Source organism: Pteropus medius, unplaced genomic scaffold (genome assembly GCF_902729225.1).
Source record: "Pteropus medius unplaced genomic scaffold, Ma_sr-lr_union100, whole genome shotgun sequence".
Lineage (NCBI taxonomy): Eukaryota > Metazoa > Chordata > Mammalia > Chiroptera > Pteropodidae > Pteropus > Pteropus medius.
The window spans coordinates 10,849,004-10,872,756 of NW_024349799.1; the positions used below are offsets into that span (position 1 = coordinate 10,849,004).

At 42.9% G+C, this 23,753-nt stretch overlaps 1 protein-coding gene and 1 pseudogene across 1 annotated transcript in view; both read left to right on the forward strand.

The window, feature by feature from the left end:
* Positions 1-23,753, forward strand: part of MYO1D (myosin ID) — a 291,298-nt gene that overhangs the window by 262,694 nt on the left and 4,851 nt on the right. The window lies entirely within an intron of this gene.
* LOC120621291 (uncharacterized) lies at positions 1,105-1,225 on the forward strand (annotated as a pseudogene).

A 23,753-nucleotide genomic window follows, 5' to 3' on the forward strand; every position in this document is an offset into this window, starting at 1 on the left:
CTTCTCTAGAAAGACAAACAAACAAAAACAGCCGGAAGGAGGGAGGGCGGATTGAGAGTAAGGGCACTATAAGTGATGCATAAAAATACGATCTAAACCGAGCCAGCCTTGCCCGGCCCCCTCGGTGGGCGTGCGTGTGTTTGAGCACACATTTTCCACCCTACCGTCCGCAGCACCCCCGCTCCGGGCCGGCGGCGGCATTTTAATGTCAGATGGAATCACTAATGCCCGCGTTGCCATGGCGACCACGGGAGCGGTGGAGCTAAAAGCGGCAGCCTCTGCCCAGGCGCCGCCTCCCCCGCCACAGCCCACCCTAGGCTGGTACAGATTTTCTTTGTCTCGCTCGCTCCCCTGGTTCTCCCTCCCCCTCCCCTCTCCTTCCTTTCCTTTGTTGCCCCACCTTCCTTGTTCCCAGAGCAGCAGCCCTTCCCAAGCCCTTGGAGGTTGTGGACCCCTGGAGGTACCCAGAACCCAGGCTGGCTGGATGGCCCCAGGCTGGGGCGAGGATTCCTCCCACCTGCCAGCATGAGAGAGGCCCCGCCTACTTGTTATTGTTGGGGACCTTAATGCCTAACTTGAAACCAGTCTTTTAAAGAGGATTAAAAGAACGGGAACTGTTCTTCCCTCACCTGGTGTCTGCCCCTTAACTCGCTGTCTCTCTGGCTGGGGCCTGCTGTGGTCACCTTGCACACTGCTGCTCCCCTAGAACGACGTGGAGCTATAAGTCCGGGAAACTCACTGACCTCATCCGGGCTCAGACAACTCATCGCCTCCCGGGGTTCCTCATCTGGACGGGACCGCAGTTCCCAGGTCAGAGTTCGCGGTGCTTCCAGGGCTTGAACTCCTTTGATTGGGGCTGTCCTGTTGCTACCTAAGCGAAACGTGCTGCTGTTGGTAATGAGGGTAATGAGGGTGCTGGGGCCACAGTAATGAGCCCCAACTCACAGTCCTTGTTATCCAGCTTTGTCCTGGGGCAACATAGCAGCTCTAATGGCACTGGATTAAAATGTCAGATTGGCTCATATTCTAGCTGATGCTCTATTTGGAAAAAGAAAAAGATTTGTGCCTCTCTGTTAGAGTGTCTGTAAAAAAGGTACACCATGAGTCTACAACTATGCCACCCTGAACGTGATTGAGCTTGTCTGATCTCGAAAAAGCTAAGCAGGGTCGGGCCTGGTTAGTACTTGGATGGGAGACCACCTAGGAAGACCAGGTGCTGTAGGCATTCAAAAAGAAAAAAGAAAAAAAAAGGTACACCGTGGTCTAAGTAGATTTTTAAAATAAACATTTTCTAGACACCAATGATGTCCAATACACGGTTGAGCATTTGGTTTAACAGTCTGTTTAGAATGAACCTCTTCCATGTTCAGAAGGTCACACCTAATATTTAAATGATGAAACACTGATTAACAGCCAGAAACCTTGGACCACCCTTGTCACAGCCGTGAGCCAATGGCCCTCCAGTGTCTTCTTCCATCACAAACCACAGTCCCATCGCTAGCATTCCTACATCAGAAATGAAAAGTCTGCCTTAAAGAAGGTTGAACTGTGGTTGCTTGTAAGACAGGATGAGCGCCAGAGACTAGAATGGAAGGAGAGTGTACTTTCCCTATACATACCTTCGTACCTGTGAATATTATACTATGTACATTTATTGTTCACTTATAAAAATAAAATGTGATATTAAAAGTTAATATCACTTGCTCAAGAAAATGTTCCCCGATTCCCCCCAAGAGTAGGAATAAAAGACTAGGTCCGGTCCCCCACCGTGTGATTTCGCAGCGTTCTGTACTTTTTACCTTCAGAGCTCTTCACAGGATTATGGATGAACAGTGTTGAGTAATTCATGTTTACTAAGTTTTCACAGCAGACTTTAAGTCCCGTGAGGGCAGGAGCAAGACCTCTCTTATACGCCACTGTACCTTCAAGGGCCAGCACATGGTCAGGTCTCAGTATATATCTGTTGAATAAAGAGACGAGGAGAAGTAGACAAGAAAGAGGGTGCTGACAGAAGGGTGTCCGAAGGGTGAGCAAGGGTGCCAGGAGGGGTGCCCATCTCCACAGGCCTCCTCTGAGCTAAGTGACCTTCCAGGGGCTCTTACAGTTCATCTTAATAGAAAGTTTGATTAATCGATTGGACATATGGGGAACCCTGTCATTTGCCAAGCCACTTCCCAAGCAGCTAATTGGAGCACTTATCTGAGGCAAAGCAGGGCCAGCTCTTCTTCCAGTCATTCCTGGGGAAGGTGATGCCTTGATGCTCTGTGGCAGTGTGCTCAGGAAACCACTTGGGGCTTTAAAACACTAGTGTCCAGGAGCCCACACAATGACCGACTGAATCAAAATCTAGAATCTCTAGAAGTGGGGCCTGACCACTGTTGGGCCACTATTTTTCAGATGCTTCTCTGAGAATTCTGATGGACAATCAAGGTTGAGAATCATTGCTCTATGGGCTCCCAGAAATGGAGACAAGAGGACATAGGGACACAAACTCACCAAACCCGGAGATTGGATTTCGGCTGTAAAGCTGATGCTAATATACTTTAAACCAGACAAAGGGGTTGTGTGCTTCAGCCCACTTCAGATTGTTTCAGTACTACTCATAGAACTTCTCTCTTCGCCTTAAAAATCCTCGGGTCCTCTCCTATAACAGTCATTTAAAACAAATATGTAACTGTCTAATCAGGGCACGAACCATTTTTCAGACTTGCCTGGGCAGCAGTGACCTAAATATTACTCAGGGTGTCTGACTTCCAGCCCCAGAGGGAGAGTGTATTTGGTTTGATTGTTTTCATGCTAATGAAGTTGAGCCAGTAATTCGAGGTCCCCATCGGGATGGCTGGATCATTTGATGCTATGAATTAGTTCTTTAGAAAAAAAGCAGTGGTGTAGAGTTGTTATGGAATTATTCACTTTTCAGTAGAATCACTTATGCACTCGCTCAATCTAATTTGTTGTCCCATTTTTAATTGATATGAGATAAAATGAGCAGAAACTGGAGGGGTTGGTGGAAGTGGCCCACTCCATTTATACCAGCCAGGTATAAAGAGTAAGTCTTCGGACAGTGTGACTAACCCATTTACGAGCCAATAGGGGTATCTGCAGATTGTTCTGCTCTCTCTTCCAGGTAACCCTGCAGGCAGTAAATAAGGCCTGTATTAGAAGCCACTAAAGCTGTAAACACACTCAGCAGGGAAATCTGCCAAAATTGCCCACAAGATATCAGATGCAATTGACATTCTACTAGAAGTGTGTCTGCCCTCAAGGTCAAGGCAAATTTGGCATGAAGCCACATGGGGACAATTCACATCAAAATCTCTTAGGAGACTAGGTGGGGAGGGAAATAAAGGTTTTTCTTGGGCTCTTAAATCAAATTAGTGATCATGGAGAGAATAGGAACTCTTCGTGGCAGGCAGGAAAAATACAAGTGTGGCCTGAGAGAACCCACACTCTCATTTCTAGCCAGCAAACTCCAGCCCGAATCCAAACAGCCCATTTCTGGGAACTGAAAAAATAAGAGAGCACTCGAATGGTCTCGAGCCCCCCACAGGGCCTTTGATGTGTCCAGCAGCAGCAGCAGCAGCATGGTGAGTAGTTTCTGTGATGTGGGATTCCTGAGCAAGAAGGACTGGGCTACCGCCACTGGTTCCTCTCTCATTATAGAACTAGAAATAGATGCCCCATCCCAGGAAAAGGGAAATAAGGCTGCATGGAATGTTTCGTCTGTTGGAATATTGCTCTGCGCTGCCTGACAAGATTACTGAGTTCTCGCTTCTGTAGCAATGGCATTGAGTAAGAGTCTGAAAATTGATGCATTATGTACTCGCTTAAAATAGCAAATGCAGAATAGAAAAAGCAGAGCCGCTAAGAAGTGTGCAGAACATACTGATAGAAAGGCCTCTTTTCCTCCGTTATTACCAGCATGAAAGGGTGTACTGGAGTAGGGGGTAGATTTTCCATCAAAAAGTATTCGTGTGGTAAAGGCTTCTGCACCACAGTGAGACGAGGGTACATTTTTTAGCTGACATAACTCAGTGCAAACCCTTCTGTTCTCAAACAGGTGGTAGAAAGTGGGCAATTTGTTTTTCGTCTCAGTGTTCTGAGGTTGGTTTATGAGATAGTTGCTTCTGTTTTGACCTCTTTGAATTCCCCTCAGAACAAAAATCCCCAGTTATTTGCTACCTAATCAAATATTCTTTGCCATGGCTCACAGCTGCGTGGATGGGCAGCAAGGTTTAATGAGAGTGAGGTGGAAAATGTATTAAAAAAATTGTGTCATCAGCCCCAAAGAAGAAAGCAGCATCCTTTGTAAGTTTAAATGGGATTTTAAAATACCCAAGAACAAGTTAAACTGCCTTCTGGAATTGACCGGCCCTTTCGCCAACATGGCTCCGGGTAGAGAGTTGTTTCTTAAGGGGAATATCTGCAGTCGAGCAAAGGGGCCTTCAGACACAGGGGCACGGGTCTTTTCAGTTCTTCTATCATTTGTTTAACCAACATTCCAAACATAAGGACCTCCTTTATTAAAGTACTTTACTCAATTAACAAACATTAATGGGGCACTTACTTGGTGCCAGGCACTGCACTAGCCACTATGTGTATATCTACTTTAACTCTCACCTAAACTCTTGGGAAGAGAGAGTATTACTGCTCCGAATTATCCCAGTTAAAGAAATGGAGCTTAAAAGGGTTAACTAATCGCCCAGAGCCATACTAGACTCGAAACTTAGACTAGCTGGTTCTCACCACCATGCCCCATCGTTTCTGCCCTTGATTAAGCCGCATTCCTAGAAATATACAGAACCTGGAAGTCGCCCCACTCCCCGGTCCCCATCTCTTCCCTGCTATTGCTGCCAGCTGGGGTGTCTGACTCCTGGGAGTGTTACAGCCAAAGTTCTGAAAGACTGGTTAGTATCCGAGAGAAATCACTTTTCCCAGGCTCAGCAAGCTGTTTGATGGGCTAACAGCCCCTAAACAGGGACTTGAACTAACCATTCAGTAAACCATAATTTGCTGATTATTGTTGAACATTGATCAACAATGTTTCCAAATTCTTTTAGGTCACCACAGTTTTAGAGAATTGGACTTTCTATTTGTGAAGCAAGGATTAGACCTTTCTCTTTTTCCTATATAAATTGCACTATCACTCCTAGGAATGCTGCTTAAATGTAGAAATGTTAGGGAGTTTGGGTAAGTGAGTGGCGGCCAGGTTGCCGAAGGCACAGTTGTGCAGGCAGGTGCTATACTTGCCATTTTAACACTAAAGTTTCAAATTCCAGCCTCATTGGCTTAATAGAGCACAGAACCACAGGCATATTGTAAATACTGATTTTATAATAGGATTTGCTCACAAAATAAGTTTTGTGAAATAATTTCGATATGTGATTGAGTGGATCACGTAATAGAAGAGCAATGAGTTGTGAACCCCTGAGTCCACATAATGTAGAGAAAAATCTCTGGATCATTTTCCAGAGAAAGTCAGACTCAACATGGTCCAAAACCAAACTCATTCTCTCTTTCTCCATCCCCCAAGCTAAAAACCTAGGGACATGGTAGACTCTCCCTGGTACCATCTACATACAGTCAATCATCAAGTTCTTATTCAGAATCAGCCCTTAAACTTGACCGGCCTTTGCCTTCCACAGCGCTCTCTTCCTTGATTTACAGTTTCCTAACTGGTCTTCCTGCCTTAAAGTACCCCATCCATCTATCTTTCACATCACCCGCTTCCTATCAATATCATGTATTTGCTCTTTTATTAAGCACCTACTATATGCCAGACACTCTTTTAGACACAGCAGTATGTACAGGGTCCCCCTCCCATGGAGCTTAACTTTGGGGAGGAGGCAGGAGCCATGGGAAGACAGACAGTAAACAAGCCAAGAATCAAACAAGTCATTTCAGATAGTGGTAAGACCACTGAACAACTGTCTTCTCTACTCAGGAATCCTGAAGGTTCCAACTGCCTGCAAAGTTAAGCCTAAACTCCTTGCTTGTCATCTGTCCCAGAGAGACTCCTGGTTCTGTTTCTGTCAACCAGAAGGTTCCTACTCTTTGTGTATCATCAGCCCTCTCCTGGCAAGGTGGGCCAGGGCACGGCCTCCCCTTGTCTGAGGTGACCTGGCTGAGCTCACCCTTGTCTCAGAGGCCTCGTGAGTGCCGCTTGGTCTCTGATTTGTTTCCCCTCCAACATCAGAGACCCAGGTGCCGAGAATATTCCATTTTGCTTTATATATTTGGAATATGGACTTTTTAAAGTGCGCATTCTTCTGTCCCTCCCAAAATGTCCAAATTAATGCTTTATGCCAGGGATAATGAAACCTTTTAAAACCAAAATTAAAAGAATAAAACCATACCCACAGCTCCCTCAAATATGAGGAAAGAACAAAAAAAAAACCAGAAGCAACAAAATAAAACACCACCAAACCGAACCAAACTTTACCACAAAACAAATGGGACAGCAGCTGTGAATAGGACGGTGTCACAGGCCTGGGATCTGGCTGCTTCTCAGGAGGGTGCCCAGGCTGTGTCCCATCATCTCTTAACAAAGAGGGCACTGAGCTCTGGGGCTTTCAGGTCCTCTGACAGCCATCTGAAACCTTCCCTCCCTCCCCCTTTCTCCTCACACCTCGCCTTTCCTCTTTCTCTTTCTCTCCCTTCAACATTTCATCTCAGTGCTTTATGCTCTAATGTCTTCAGGGTTTTATTTCATCCAAAAATATCCGTTTGAGAGATTTTTTTTTCCCCCTTTGCTGTGTCGAACCTTTTTTTTTTTTTAAACACATCTTTACTGTTTCCTGCTTACGTTTATACTTCTCCTCTCTTGACACTTCTGCTAACAGCACCTCCAAAGTTAGCACCATCTGTGAACATTGGTGTTTATTTTCTATTCACATCATTAATGAAGGTGCTAAATAAGATTAGATTGAACATGCAGCAGGACCCACATCTTCCTTTGAACAGATGGTTTTTAGTGGTTTGTCAGGAACACCATTCTATATTTACCTATTCGACTCACCATTATTACCAAGAAGCATTTGAGCTTATATTTGTGTGTGGCCATGGGTCACTCTACAAAGGCACTAACAGGATCCCAGTCCTGGTCGGCCAAGAATTGAACATTTAAGCTGGCTGAGAGCTGCACATAAACACACTGGAGACATATATACTGAAAAGAAGACCATCAAAAGAATGCATAATTCAGATTTCCATTGGGTTCGGGGTTTTTAGGATGGCATTTTTTGAACAGAGATGGGAACTAAGAAAAAGTTTTGCCATGAATTCAGGAGTTCTTCCATTGTCTTGAAACACGTTCTATATCTAATAGCTGCGTCTATGGCTCTGGGTTGCAAGATAAAGAATAAAACAGTCTCTGTCCTCAAGAAACTCACAGTCAGGGGAGGGAGGCCAACTTATCAACAAACAGCTGCAATATAAAGTGTGATGTTAGGCACCATTAAAGGTCTAAAGAGTGCGCAGACGGGAGGGACTTCTCTGTCTGCCCTCTGTGAGGGTGCAACCTCTTGGGCTGTGTACCCCGTGGCTTTGATATGCAGCCACATCATCCAAATAAACTAGGCTCTCAGCACCCTGATCCACATCGCGACCTGATGTCTCTTCCTCATACTGCTCCCCACAGACATGGAGGAAGACGGAGACATGGGGCAGCGTGCTGAGTTCCTGTAGAACAGGCTCACACTGAGCCCCGTAGGCTCACCCAGCTTAGCTGGTGTCCTTCGACAATGTCCCTCAAGCTCTGATTGTCCTCTCTCCCTGAAGCTACCTGGGCCTCCCCAGCACACAGGGATCTCCAAAACCCTATAGACAGGACACAGCAAACTGCCCCCCGGAGAATGAGGAGGACTTGAAAGCTTGACCTAAAAGTGAAATTTACAGCATGTGCAGGGCATGGCAGGCCCGGGGCTGGAGTTCAGGGTTCAGGTGTGTTTGGGAGAGAGTGGTGGCCCTCCTCAGGGACTTTAACTGGAAAGTTAAGGTACCGATGTGCACTGGGGAATAGTCAAAAAAATGCACAAATTCTCCAAGCGCCAGGAGAGCACCCCATTCTTTGACAGCCTGGAATCAACCATGCCTGGAAACATCAGTGTCTTCTCCTGGCCAAGGAGTGAAAGAAGTAAATGGCCAGGAAGAGAAATAAACAAGTGGTAAAAGTGGGTGTATAGTAGGGGGGTCATGGCTGTGGGTCCAAATGCCTAAACCATTAGCATCATTACAGCGACTAGAAGGGCAACTCAGTGTGGGGACTGAGGAATGGGGGTTCAACCCATCACTCAAGAGACAGGCACCCTGGGCCCAGATCCTGGCCTCACCGGTTTCCAGCTGTGAAGAACTACTTGATCTTTCTAAGCTTCTGCGTCTTCATCTATTGCATGGGCATAATGACAGTGCCTCATAACCATGTTTAGGAAAGGATTAAATGAGATGATGCACGTAAGATGTTTAATACAGCGCCTCATCCATAGTAGGTTCTCCACAGATGGCTGATGATTTTCACCCTCCTCTCCCCCAATCCGAGACCCCTTTACACCTACACAAGGCATGCTGCTAAATAGCACCAGCCATAGCCAGCAAACAGATAAGTGATCATCAGAAATATCTGTCCACATCACTTAAGATATTACTGAGAAACACATAGAGCCAGTGTCTGCTCATCTTATTCAACCTCAAAAAAAATGACATGTTCATCGACGTAATTCCTGGAACCTCTCTAACCTTGCCTATGTTTCCACAATCCATCAGTCCAAATGTTTATCACCCGACCTCATAATTTCCCTGAGAACGTCGATAGTAATGGGAAGGGAGCACCGCAGATGTGAAAGTTTGGATTTACAAAGCAAGGTAAAGTGAAATGACTCTCCAGCTCCCAAAAAAGTGTTCTTTGAATAGTGAGCATCCCTGATTCCTCTTAATACACCTGAATCACACTGTCCACATAAACAGACCCTGGCACAGAGCAAGGTACCAGGACACACACATCCCAACTGACGACTTTTGGGTCCAACCCAAGCTCACTGATGGTTGCAACTCGCTTCTCAACAACCTCACTTTGAAGATGCTGGATGCTGGCCTCAGGTCTTCTGGTTGGTGTCTTATTTCAAAGTGAGTTTTCATTCTTTCTGTAGACATTTATGGAACTCCTGTTTTCTATCAGATACTACACTAGGAGCTCTTCATAGGGGAAGAAAAATGCTCAGCTCTCTTCTTTGCTCAGAAGCACATAGTAAATAGGGAAAACAGCTAACAATTATATTCTAATGACTATTTTAGTGGCAGGATAGACAGAGCCTAAGCCTTGGACTCTGGCCCGGTCACCTGGGTTCAAATCCTGGTTCTCCTGTGTGACCTTGGCAGGTACTTACTCTCCTTGGGCTTCATTTCCTCTTCTGAAAATGGAACTTACCTCATGCTGTCATGAAGATTTCATAAATTGATATTTGTAAAGCATTTAGTAAGCCCGTATGCTTTTTTGCTACTGTTTTATATTCTTTAGATTTCTATTTTTATTGCATTATGGTCAGATAGTTTGTCTGATGCTAATTCTCAACTATTTATTCAACTTCCTTTTATGATCTAATACCTGTTCCATGTGTACTTTAAAATAATGTGTATTCTTTAATTGTTGAGCATAGTGAATATGCACATACACATAGCTTATTAATTGGGTTTAAATCTCTCTTAATATCGTCTCCTGATCTATATGTTTTTTAGGAAAGTATATTGATTGTTTACTGTGATTGTGGGCATGGCATTATACAGAGTCCCATTCTATCCACGAAGGATACAGTCCAAGACCCCCAGTGGATGCCTAAAGCCATAGATAGTACCAAAACCAATGTATATATACCATGTTGTTTCCTATATGTACATACCTGTGATAAAGTTTAATTTGTAAATTAGGCACAGTAAGAGATTAACAATAATAACATAATAAAATAGAATTATAACGATATACTTTAACAAAAGTTATATGAATGTGGTCTCTCTCGCTGATAACCGATCTGATAACTGAGACAGCTACTAAGTGACTAACAGGCAGGTAGCATATACAGAAGATACACTAGACAAAGAGATGATTCACATCCCAGGCAGGACAGAGTGGGATGGCATGAGACTTCAGAACAGTGCACAATTTAACACTTGTGAATTATTTCTGGAATTTTTCACTTAATATTTTCAGATAATGATTAACCGTGGGCAATTGAAACTGCGGAAAGTGAAAGCTCGGATGGGTGGAGAGTCGACTGTAGCTTTGCAAATTTCACACAATTTCACACAAACGACTTAATTTTTATTTTCTGGAGAGTATCTTCTTGGTGAATTCCTCTTTGATAAAGAAAACAATTATCTCATGAGCTCTTTCTCCAGCGACGCTTTTTGCCAGCTTTCCTGTGGTTAACATTTGCCTTGTATGTTGTGCTCCATTCCTTTATTTCTAACTTTTCTTCGTCATGATGATTTAGGTGGGTCTCTTAAAAATAGCACATAGCTGCATTTCTAAATTAAATCCAAGAAATCCCTTTTAACAGGGGCTCACACACCCAGTTACACATCCACATTGGTTTGTTTTATTGTTCCCGTGTTTCTTCTTTGCTTTTTGTTCCCCTTTTCTATCTTCCGTTAGATGATGTAGATTTTCTTTTCCTCCTTCCTTCTCCTTCTTTGAAAGTTATACATTAGCATTCTCGTTCTCATTTACCATGAGTTTCCTTCACACTTGTGCTTAAGCCTAAAGTTCTTAAGTCTCCCTACCCCCGTCCCAGAGGAGACAGGGACCTTTGAATGCTCCCCCGAAACACTACCCCTTCTTTCATGTTGTCGTTACGTGAGATTTTAGTTCAAAATTGTTCAAAGCCCAAGAGCTAGTCGTTTTTCTTGTTTTTGTACAGTGAGTGCTTATTTTGATTGACTTGTGTGCCTGTGTACTTACTCCCGACACATCTCACGTACTGATCTTTTTCTCCGGATTCAGCATCTTCACTGATGACGTGTCCCTCAGAAATGCTTTACCTGAGAGCTGAGGTTGCCTAACTCTTGAGCCCATATTGTCTGAGAAATGCTTTGCTGGGGCCTCGCGCTCAGAAGATTGATTGCATATAGAATTCTAGGTTGATGGTTACTTTCTTTAAACCCTTTTAAGAGTCTGTGTTTTCATTATTTTCTCACAATTGATGAGAAGGCCCACTCTTCCTTTGCAAGTAATGTCTTCTCTCTCTTGATGTTCTTAAGGTTTGCTCTTTGCCTTTAGTGATCCGCAGTGGGTTTGCTTTTCAAATAGTCAAGAGAGAGAAAAGCTTGAGATTTCCGTTTTTTACTAAAATACTGTTTGTCTTCCCACACAGTGGTTCTGTGCCACCTTGCCTGGCTGGACAGCAGACTTCTTCTGTTAGCCTTTTCCTAGACCTTTTCCCGGGTAGCCTACGAGGGTCCAGCCTAATACCAGACCTCAGTCCAGCCCCCTTGCATGTGGCCAGGGCGTGACTCCTGCTCAAGCCAGATGTACGTGGGCTTGGCCTCTGCTGGACCTTCCCTCCCACACTGGCCTCACAGCCCCTCCTCCTTGTTGACACCTAGAGATTATCCTTTCTTTCTTTCAGCCTCCAATTTCATTTTAAATATTCTTTCTGTAGAATTCTGTACACGTTTCTGGAGACCCAGAAGCCATCAGGGAAGCTCGTCGGCTCTGATCATGCTGTTGGAACCAACGCACCATTGCATGCTCAGAGCTGCGAGAAAACAGGAGACAGAGATGAACACCCAGCTCAGCCTGGAGGTGGGAGTGGGGGGTGGGAGGTTCTCAAAAGCTCTGGGGAATGACTGAAGGGATTTTAACAGGGGAGTGACAGGATCTTTTTGTGCCTTTAAAAGATCTCTCTGATGACAATGTGGAGGACACATTTGAAACAGGGTATGGGGCAAACTGAAGGCAGAGGAGTCACTTAGGAGGCTACATCAGTAACCAGAGAAAAGGGCTGAGGTTCTGGGCAGTGGCAGTGGAGAGAGACCGAGAAAGTGAAATGAATAGAATGCGGTGACTCAGTATGGGCAGTGGAGGGAGAGGAGGGGTTCAGGCTGATCCTGGCTTATTTGCTTTGTTGACTGGCTAGACGATGCCACCTCTCACTGAGACAGGCCTGACCGGAGGAAGGATACAGTTTAGGGCAGGGGCCAAGAGGATGAGCTCAGTGTTGGACACATGAAGACTCAGCTGTCTGTGGAACAGTCAAGGGATTTGTCTAGTGGGTGGCTAAAAATATGTGCTTGGACCTCATGCTAAGATAGGGATGCTGACTGGGTAATTGAAAGCACAGGCATGGGTGACACGACTATGGGATAATGTATAATATAAAAAAGACTAAAGATAAAACAGTATTTTAAGAAGTGAGGGGAAAAAAATGCTCCTGCAGGATTCCTACTTTGAGGTGCCAGTCTGGATGTCACCCCTTCTTGAAGCTCATCCCAGCCACCAAGCTTAGGTGGCCCTCCTCTCTGCATCCTGCGTGTATCACAGGGCATGAACATTTGCCCAACTCCCTGTTGAGAATGAGAGTGCCTTGCTTGCGCTCAGGTTCTGTGTCCTACTCATTTGTGTTCTTTATCTGGATGTGGCCGAGCCCATTATAAGTGCTCGGTATATAGCTGCCTTGAGAAGGGAAACAGGCTGGGGAGAAGTGGGTGATGGAGGTCAGTGAGAAGAGAGCAGTGGGGGAAGGGCAGCATGGCTGAGAGGGGCCGGGAGCTGCGTCAGGACCACACTCAGGGTACGTGGGGATTCTGCCCACGGGATGTGGGAGCCAGGCCAGTTCAGTGATGTGCTGGAGGCAGGTGCCAGGCTGCACTGGGCCTCGGGACAAGCTGCCTGACGCAAGCCTTTAGTGATGAGAGTTTTATTTTCTAAATAAAAATGATGTCACCTCACTTCATCCTTCACCAACTGCAAACCCAAAAAGGACTCAATAGACCAGGAGATACAATACCTCCACTCTCAGGATTGCATGCGTGCTGAACTCTGAGACTTGCTTTAGAAATGACCAAAGTAAAAATATCCATTTGACCCTGACAAAAACAGAAGTAGCATTACCTAAAGCAGGATTTTGAAAGGCCTGCCCTCTGTGGTTTGACATGAGCAGAGGGATTTGCTTCTTGAAGGAAGTGACACGCACAGTGAACAGCTGCAGGCGTGAGCTCCAGACGCCCCGTCAGTAGCCACTGTGTTCAGTGAAAGTCAGAAGTCAGAACGCACGCATTTGCTGCCAGGCGGCACCCAGATGAAGAACGGCCTGTCTCTATGACTCCAGGGTTTATCGTGAAACACCTAACTTCATTTATGATCACTTTGAAAAGCATCTATTTACTACCTACCTGCTCTTGGTACAAGGCGAGCTTCCTCCCACCACATCCTGTGACCAAACACATGAGAACATTGCATTAGCCTAACATTCTCAGGAACTCCTTGCCACATCCCCAGAGAATATAGTCACAGAGGTACCGCACTTCACCTCACTTCCGTCCTGTTCCCTTTAAAGAGCATGTATTACACCCAGGATCACTACGACTCCAGTAGGGAATGCCATCGAGAGGAGAAAGTGGCTCACTCACTCCCTCAAGTCCTACTCTGCATTGGGCAGGCCATTGGGTGGGAGTCTCCTAATCCCAGCTGACCAGGTGTCTGCACCAGAGGGGAAACTTTCTGGGCTGATTCAGCTTCTGGAGACCTGTGTTACCCCATTTTCTGCAGGACCCATAAATGCACTTCTGGCACACGGACTCACATTGATCAAGTCTTGCATTCACCCATGGATTTCTCTAATGAGCAGAGGACAGGAGTCTAAATGAAAAATGAAAGAAGGTAACTTGATAAAGGCCATTTGCCTGCAGTGATGGCTTGGAACAGATGAAACAAGATGAAAGTCCCCAAATTCCACAGTTTGTTGAGCCATTAAATCCTGTAACACAAGATCGGAAAGAAAAACCCCTCCCCCTGTAGCCAGCCTCCATCAGCAGCTGTCATTTGGCTTGGCGCACCCTCAGAGGGAGATATACTACCTCCATCTGTAAAATCCGCTTTCTTTAAGGAAGGTGCTCTGGCGCTATTAAAGATTGCCAGTTTACGAAGCTCCAGCAAGAGATGTCACTTGACTACCCTGGAGTGTCCACATGCCATCTCCCAATTGAGCCCTGCTACACTCTGTCTCCAGAATAGGCAGAAGAAATCCCTTGCTGGTCTTAAAACCATTTTGGTTGAACTTGGAATGGGGAAAGAAAACATGGTTTGAGGGCAAGTTCTCATTTTTCCATTAGATAATCCACTTTTTAAAATTATTGTGGTAAAATACACATAAAATTTATTATTCACCAAGTTTACTGTATTCACAATGTTGTGCAACCATCGCCACTGGCTAGTTCCAGAATATTTTCATCACCGCAGAAGAAAACCCCATACAACTTTAAGCAGTCCTGCCATGCCCTCACTTCACTGATCTGTTTTCTGTCTCTATAGATTTGCCTATGCTTACATTTCATGTCAGCAGAATTATACAATATGCCTTTTTGTGTCTGGTCTCTTTAATGTAGCATAATGTTTTAAGGTTTATCCATGTAGCAGTGCTTTATTCCTTTTTATGGCTGAATCATATTTCATTGAATGGGTATGCCACATTTTGTCTGTCCCTTCATTAGTTGATAGACATTTGCATTTTGTTTATTGCAAATAATGCTGCTGTAAATATTTCTGTACGAGTTTTTGTTCTGTTTTTAATTCTTTGGGGTATATACCGGGAGTGGAATTACTGGGTCATGTAGTAATTCTGTGTTTAACTTATTGAGGAACCACCAAACTCAATGCACTTACCTTTTTGCCTGTTGAAGGCACTGTGTGGATGGCACTAGCCAGGAGTTGCTCAGCCTAGATCTTCAGACCAGAAGGCTGGTGTTTCTTCCTTTCCTCATTGTTCTATTATAAACTCAACACATGTAGCCACTCAAACCCTTCTTTGTGCCCAAACCCCGCAGAAGCCCCATAAAGACAGGCTGGGAATCAGGGCAGGGCTGCTCAGGGCTGTGCCAAGGAAAGGAATGGGAGCATTCATACCAAATTATGAACTGTGCTAAAAATGTATAACTAACATGAACGGATTCAGCAGTATCTCTAACCACCATCTCTTTTAGAGGTTCTTAGCACTTACTTGAGAAAGGAGTGAAAATTCCTTCTACGAAGCAAAATAATAGTATCTGCTCCCCACATATAGTGCTTCACATCTTTCAGAATGAAAGACTCAACCAGACAAATCCCCGTGTGGGCAGGCAGCCTGCTGAGGCTGAGGGAAGACTCCTTCTCTTTGCCACTCATTTTCTGTATTTCTAGCACAGTGCCTGACATGGAGTGAGTACTCAGTAAGTGCCTTGAGAGCAGATGGTTACACTGATGGGTGAATAAAATTATTCATCCATTTACCTTGATTGATAAAGTAAACAAGGAGTTTATTTATTACATACATTGGATGGTTACACAAGACAGACTCACAGAAGTTTGAGTGACTTGGACAAGGATTATATAGGAGGACTCCAGACTCTCTAGCCCTCAGACCTCTGCTCTTGGATTCAGGCCTCAAAGTAATTGGGAGAGATCTCAAATGGGCTGAGAAAATGCCAAGCAGAAATCCGAGGGAAGTGTGGGGACCACCACTGAATGCTGCCTTTCTTTTCTAATGTATCTCTGATTGATTCTCAGTCAGTTAAGGGATGTTGTTGGGAAGTTAGAAGTCGATGTTCGCCACACATTACTATCTGTGATCTGAGAAAGCGGGGCATGCTGCAGAAATGTAGCTGAGAGGACATGGAGGTGAGGCCAGTCAACACGTGCTCTGCACACTGGTGGTTCTCTGCACCATCTCCCCTTGCTCTCCTGCCAACCTAGGCTCCTCCACCCCATGGTCTGGGCCTGTGGTATGGAATGCCAGAGAGCCAGCATTGCCTGTGGGAAGGAGAGGACAACCAACCAGGACATGCGGGGCCTCCGGGGAGAGGTCTAAGCATCTGCCGGGCTGGTGCAGGAAAGGTGGGGCAGAGAAAGGAACGGGGGCACAGAACTCATCTGCAGCCACCACATTCATACCCTCTGCTTTCCTTGTTGCCACTCAAGAGAGAACCTTTATTTTGATAGCATGGTGGCCTTTGGTGGCCCATGGAAGGACCAGTCCCACAATCTGGAAGTAACTAAATGATAGTTACTTCCAGTCAAGATGGCAGAGTAGGTAAATGCTGTGCTCACCTCCACCCACAACCACATCAAAATTGCAACTAAATTATAGAACAGTTATTGAAAACTACCTGAAGACCACCTGAACAGAAGTTCTATAAGTAAGGATATAAAGCAGCAGCCATGTCGAGACTGGTACAAGGGGTAGAGACACAAAACAGGCAGGTCCCACCCCCATGGTATGGTAATTAAGAATCAGGAGGGATATCTTGGCTATGGAGTTCCCCACAAGGAGTGAGGTTCCCAGCCCCATACCAGGCTCCCCAACCGGGGTACCAGTGCTGGGAAGAGGAGTCCCTATAGCATCTGGTTGTGAAAAGCAGCACGGATTTTATCTGAGTAAGATGAAGGGCTGCTAGAGTCCCAGGCATTCTTCTGGAAGGGCCACACACAGACTTGCTCGCTCACAAACTCACTCACTCTGAGCTTCAGTGCAGGGGTGGCAGCTCAAAAAGCGCCAAGGACATATGGGGAGGAATTGAGTTGACTGGCTTCAGGGCAAGGGCTGGGAGGGCAGGGGTCAGGGCAGTTCTCTCTAGAAACGGAAGTGCTGACAGGTGCCATTGATCCTTTGTTGAGCGCTCTCCCCACTCAGCTGGCAGGCACGACAGGTGCAAAATCTGGCTAACACCGGTCATCCCACCCTGGTGATTCCCTGAGACTATGCCCCACCCAACTCACACGCCTGGCCCAAGCCACTTATAGTATACAAGTTGCCTGCCTCGGCCCAACGCAAGCGGCAACTGGTCTCACCTTGCATTGAAACTCTTATCGGGTGGCCTCAAGCCCGACAAAAGCTGCGGACAATGTTGGCTTAGAACATAGCTTCGACAAAGTGCTATATTCAGTAAATCCAGTACAAGTGGTAGCGAGCCTCAGTTCACAGTATAGCCTCTCCAAAGTGCCTCCAAGCCCAGCAGAAGCAGCATCCAATTGCAGATCATTTTGTAGCTCCCACCAGGCAGCCCCAAGCTGAGCACAAATGGCAGCTGACCTTGATCTGCACAAGAGCCCCTCCCAAGAAGCTCCAGAACCAACACACCCCGCGGCCATCTTCAGACCACACCAGAGCACCGCTTAACCGGCTCCACAAATGACACACCCCAAGGGCGGACTCAGCTGGCACCAGAGCCCTGATAAAGCAACTCCTGCTCCATATGTCAATCCTGACAAAACAACTGTTCGCTGCAGTCACTGCCAGCCCTCACAGCCAGTCAGCCTGAAAGTCAATCCCACCCACTGACTTGCCAACAGCAATCAAGGCTCAACTGCAACAGGAAGGCACACACTACCCACACAAGGTACACTCCAGGAGCACCTGGCTAAGGTGACAGGGAGACTGCACCACTGGGCCTCCTAGGACACATACTAACAAAAGGCCCCTCTGCCAAGATGGGGAGACAGAGCAGGTCTACCTAATACATAGAAACAAACACAGGGAGACAGCAAAAATGAGGAGACAGAGAAACATGTCCCAAATGAAAGAACAAGATGAAACTCCAGATAAAGAACTAAATAAAATGGAGACAAACGATCTACCAGGTACAGAGCTAAAAACACTGGTTATAAAGTTGCTCACTGAAATTACGGGAGGAATAGATGAATTCAGTGAGAACCTCAACAAAGAGAAACCATAAAAAAGAACCAGTCTAAAAGGAAGAATACGTTAAAGGGAATCTACATCAAATTAGATGAAGCAGAGGACTGAACCAGCGATCTAAAAGACAAAGTGGCAAGGGAAAAAAAACAATCAGAAAAGCAAAAAGAAAAAAGAAAAAGAGGATAATTTAAGGGACTTCTGGGAGAACCTCAGTGCACCAACGTTCATATCACAGAGGTAACAAAAGGAGAAGAGAGAGAGCAAGGAATTAAGAACCTATTTGAAGAAATAATGACTGAAAACTTTTCTAACCTGGCAAAGGAAATAGACATGCAAGTCCAGGAAGCATAGAGAGTCCCAAACAATATGAGCCCAAAGAGACCCATGCCAAGACACATCGTAATTAAAATGCCAAAGGTTAAAGACAAAGAGAATCTTAAATGTAACAAGGGAAAAGCAGTTATGTTAAAAGGATCTCCCATAAGACTATCAGTCAATTTTTCAACAGAAACATTGCAGGCCAGAAAGGAGTGGCATAAAATATTCAAAGAGATGAAAAGCAAAGACTGCAACCAAGATTACTCTACCCAACAAAGCTATCATTTAGAGTCAAAGGAGAAATAGTTTCCCAGACAAGAAAAAGCTAAAGGAATTCATCACCACTAAACTAGTGTTGCAAGAAATGTTAAAGGAACTTTTTTAAGTAGAAAAGATCAAAAATATGAATAAGAAAATATAGAAAAGAAAAAAATTCTCACTGACAAAGGCAAACACTTAGTAAAACCAGTGGATCAACCAACTATAAAGCCAGTGCAAAGTTTAAAAAGCAAAAATAAGAAGCTCATGTGTAATTACAACAATAAATTAAGGGATACACACAAAGACACACACAAGAAGTAAAAAATGATGACAAAAACATAAACATGGAAAGGGTGAATACAAATTGTAGTGATTTTAGAATGTGTTCAAACTTAAGTGACCATAAACTTAAAATAGAAGCTGTAAACATAGGTTGGTATATAGGAAGCACATGGTAACCACAAACCAAAAACTTACAAGAAATATACAAGAAATACAGAGAAAGGAATCCAAACACAACATTAGAAAGTCATCATTATAGAGAGAGCAAGAGAATAAGAAAGGAACAGAGAAGAACTACAAAAACAATCAGAAAACAACTGATAAAATGGCAATAACTGGCTACCTATCAATAATTACTTTAAATGGAAATGGACTAACTGTTCCAATCAAAAGACATAAGATAGCTGAATGGATTAAAAAAAAAAAAAACAAGACCCATACATATGCTGCCTACAAGAGACCCACTTCAGATTGAAAGACATACCCAGAGAGTAAAGTGATGGAAAAAGATATTTCAGACAAATGAAAACAAACAAAAACCTAGGGTAGCAATATTTATAAAACAAAATAGAAGTTAAAACAATGGATATAACAAAAGACAAAGAAGGGCATTTCATAGTGATAAAGGGATCAATCCAACAAGAGGATATAATTCTCATAAACATCTACACATCCAACGTAGGAGCACCTAAACATATAAAGCAAATACTGACAGACATAAAGGGAGAGATTAACAGTAATACAGTAATAGTAAGGGACTTTTACACCCCATTGACATCAATGGATAGCTCATCCAGACAGAAAATCAATAAAGAAACAGTGACCTTAAATGATACATTAGACCAGATGGACTTAATTGACATTTTTAGGACATTTCACCCAAAAGCATCAGCATATACATTCTTTTCAAGTGCACATGGAACATTTCCCAGGATAAACCACATATTAGGCCACAAAACAAGTCTCAATAAATTTAAGAAGACTGAAATTACATCAACCATCTTCTCTGATCACAGTAGTATGAAACTAGAAATCAACTACAAGACAAAAACTGGAAAACACAAAAACACATGAAGGCTAAATAACATGCTACCAAATAATGAATGGGTTAACAGTTAGATCAAGGAAGAAATTAAGATACCTTAAGGCAAATGAAAATGAAAACACAATGACCCAAAATCTATGGGACATAGCCAAAGCAGTTCTAAGAGGAAAATTTATAGCGATACAGGCCTTCCTCAAGAAACAAGAAGAATCTCAAATAAATAATCTAACCTTATACCTAAAGGAACTAGAAAAAGAACAAAACGCAAAGTAAATAGAAGGAAAGAAATAATAAAGATCGGAGTGGAAATAAAATATTGTCTAAAAACAATAGAAAAGATCGATGAAATCAAGAGCTGTTTATTTGAAAAGATAAACAAAACAAACCTTTGGCCAGACTCATCAAGAAAAAGAAAGTGCCCAAATAAAATCAGAAATAAAAGGGAAGCGACAACCGCCACCACAGAAATACAAAAGATTCTAAGGAAATATTGCAAACAATTATATGCCAACAAATTGGACAACTTGGAAGACATAGATAATTGCTAGAAACATACAATCTTCCAAGGCTGAATCAGTAAGAAACAGGAAATCTGAACAGATCCTCTAACAAAATCAAATCAGTAATTTAAAAACTCCCAACAAACAAAAGCCCAGGACCAGATGGCTTCACAGGTGAATTCTACTAAACACTCAAGGAAGAATTAATACCTATCCTTCTGAAACTATTTCAAAAAATTTTGAAAAAGAGGGAATGCTCCCAAGCTCATTTTAGAAGGCCAGCATTACTCTGATATCAAAATCAGACACACACTACAACAAAAGGAAAATTGTAGGCCAGTATTCCTGATGAACATAGATGCAAAAAATCCTCAACAAAATATTAGCAAATCAAATTTAGCAATATATTAAAAAGATCATACACCACGATGAAGTGGGATTTATTGCCAAGATACAAGGCTGGTTCAGTATCCACAAATCAATTAACATGATACACCACATAGACAAAATGAAGGATAAAATCTTATGATCACGGAGACTCATGGACATGGACAATAAACTAATGGTTACCAGAAGGGAGAGGGGAGAGAGAAAATAAAAATAATAAAATGTTAAAAAAAATTATGTATTATAGTATGAAAAAATAAAACTGGCATTTATAAAAACCTTATATCATATCATTAGATGCAGAAAAAGCATTTGACAAAATCCAACATTCATTTATGATTTAAAAAAAAAAACCTCTCAGCAAAGTGGGGATAGAGGGAACATACCTCAACATAATAAAGGTCGTACATGACAAATCCACAGCTAACCTCATACTCAATGGTGAAAAGCGGAAAGCTTTTTCTTTAACATCAGGAACGAGACAAAGATATCCACTTTTATTCCACATAGTATTGGAAGTCCTAGCCACAGCAGTCAGACAAAAAGAAATAAAGGACATCCAGATTGGAAAGGAAGAAGTAAAACTGTCATTATTTGCAGATGACATACTATATAGAGAAAACTCTAAATCCATCAAAAAAACTGTTAGAACTAATAAATGAATTCAATAAAATAACAGGATACAAAATTAATATTCAGAAATCAGTTGCATTTTATATACCAACAACAAACTACCAGAAAAAGGAATTAAAAAAATAATTCCATTTACAATTGCATCAAAAAGAATAAAATACCTAGAAATAAACTAAACCAAGGAGGTAAAACACCTGTACTCAGAAAACTATAAGACACTGAAAAAAGAAATTGATGAAGATACAAATAAATGAAAGAATAAATGCCATGCTCATGGGTAGGAAAAATTAGCATCATTAAAATGTCCATACTACCCAAAGCCATCTACAGATTCAGTGCAAACCCTTTCAAAATACCAATGGCGTTTTTCACATAACTAGAACAAATAATCCTAAAATTTGTATGGAACCACAAAAGATCCCGAATAGCCACAGCAATCTTGAGAAAGAATAAAGTTGGAAATATCACACTACCTGATATCAAACTATACCACAAGGATATAATAATCAAAACAGCATAGTATTGGCATAAAAAATAGACGTATAGATCAATGGGATAAAATAGTCAGAAATAAACCCATGCCTATATGGTCAATTTATGACAGAGAAGGCAAGAATATACAATGGAGTAAAGAAAAACAGTCTCTTCCATAAATGATGTTGGGAAAATTGGACAGATACATGCCAAAGAATGAAACTGGAATGCTTTCTTACACTATATACAAGCATAAACTCAAAATGAATTGAAGACTTAAATGTTTAGACCCGAAACCATAAAACTCGTAGAAGACAACATAGTAAACTCTCTGACATCACTCTTAGTAATATTTTTTTGCATATGTCTTAGACAAGGGAAACAAAAGAAAACATAAACAAATGGGATGACATCAAACTAAAAAGTTTTTGCACAGTGAAAGAAACCATCAACAAAACAAAAAGATAACCTACTGAATGAGAGAAGATATTCACCAATGAAACATCCAATAAAGAATTAGTACCTAAAAAATACAAGGAACTCATACAACTTAACACCAAAAAATCCTATTTAAAAATGGGCAGAGGATCTGAATAGACATTTCTTCCAAGAAGACATACAGATGACCAATAGATATGAGAAATGTTCAACATCACTGATCATCAGGGAAATGCAAATTAAAACCACAACGACATATCAACTCACACCTGTCAGAATGGTTGTCAATGATTACAAATTGGTACAGCCACTATGGAAAAAAGTATGGTGGTTCTTCAAAAAATTAAAAGTAGAACCACCATATGACCCAACAATTCCACTTCTGGGTGTTTATCTGAAAAAACTGAAAACACTAATTCAAGAAGATATATGCACCCTTATTGTTCATTGCAGCATTACTTACAATAGCCAATTCATGCCCCAGTGGAGCCACAGTCCATGGTCTACAGCCATCCACCCTGAACAAGCCCAGTATCTGATCTCGGAAGCTAAACAGGGTCGGGCCTGATTAGTACTTGGATGGGAGACCACCTAGGACAACCAGGTGCTGTAGGCATAAATAATAATAATTTAAAAAAAAAATACCCAAGATATGGAAGCAACCTAACTGTCCATGGATAGATGACTGGATAAAGAAAAGGTGGTACATATATACAGTAGAATATTACCCAGCCATTAAAAAAAAAGAATGAAATTTTACCATTTGCAACAACATAAATGGACCTGGAGAATATTATGCTAAGTGAAATAAGTCAGGGCAAATTATCAGTTATAAAAGCAGTCACAGGTATATAAAGGACAGCATAGAGAATAGAATCAATAATATTATAACTGTGTATGATGTCAAGTGGGCACTAGACTGATCGGGATCATTACTTCATAAGTTATATAAATGTCTAACTCAATATTTTGTATACCTGAAACTAACATAATATTGTATGTTAATCGTAATTGAAAATTTTAATTTGTAAATAAGTAAATGATAGTTACTTGTGTCTTATCAGCTTAGCTCTCCCAGAGCACAGTTCTGTTTCACTCTGCTCCCTGAGGAAGGGGTCCCTACTGCCCCGCATCGCCTCCTCCCCAAGCCAGTATTTACTCCACAGTGCTAACTGAAACACAAAAAGGATGGCCGAGGTGCTTTCTGCCCAGCCCTGTATGGGGAGAAACAGTCTAAGGCAGTGGTTCTCCGCTGCTTTTTTTATCCTTCAACCCCCATCGCTACCCAGGGGCTCCATTTTCAAGGTGAAGTTGCAGTGTTGTAAACCTGGGGTGCCATCCTGTAATAGTCATTTGCTCCTCTTCATTTTCCCACCAGACCAGACCCTGCACCAAGACTGTAGAACAGATACTAGAGATGCACAGAGCCCCAAAGGAAGAAGGATGGCATCAGGGGCCACTCTGCTAACACTGGACTCATGGCTGGGAAGGGGTCTCAGGTCAGAGGAATTGTATTGAGAGTATCATATCCTGACTGTG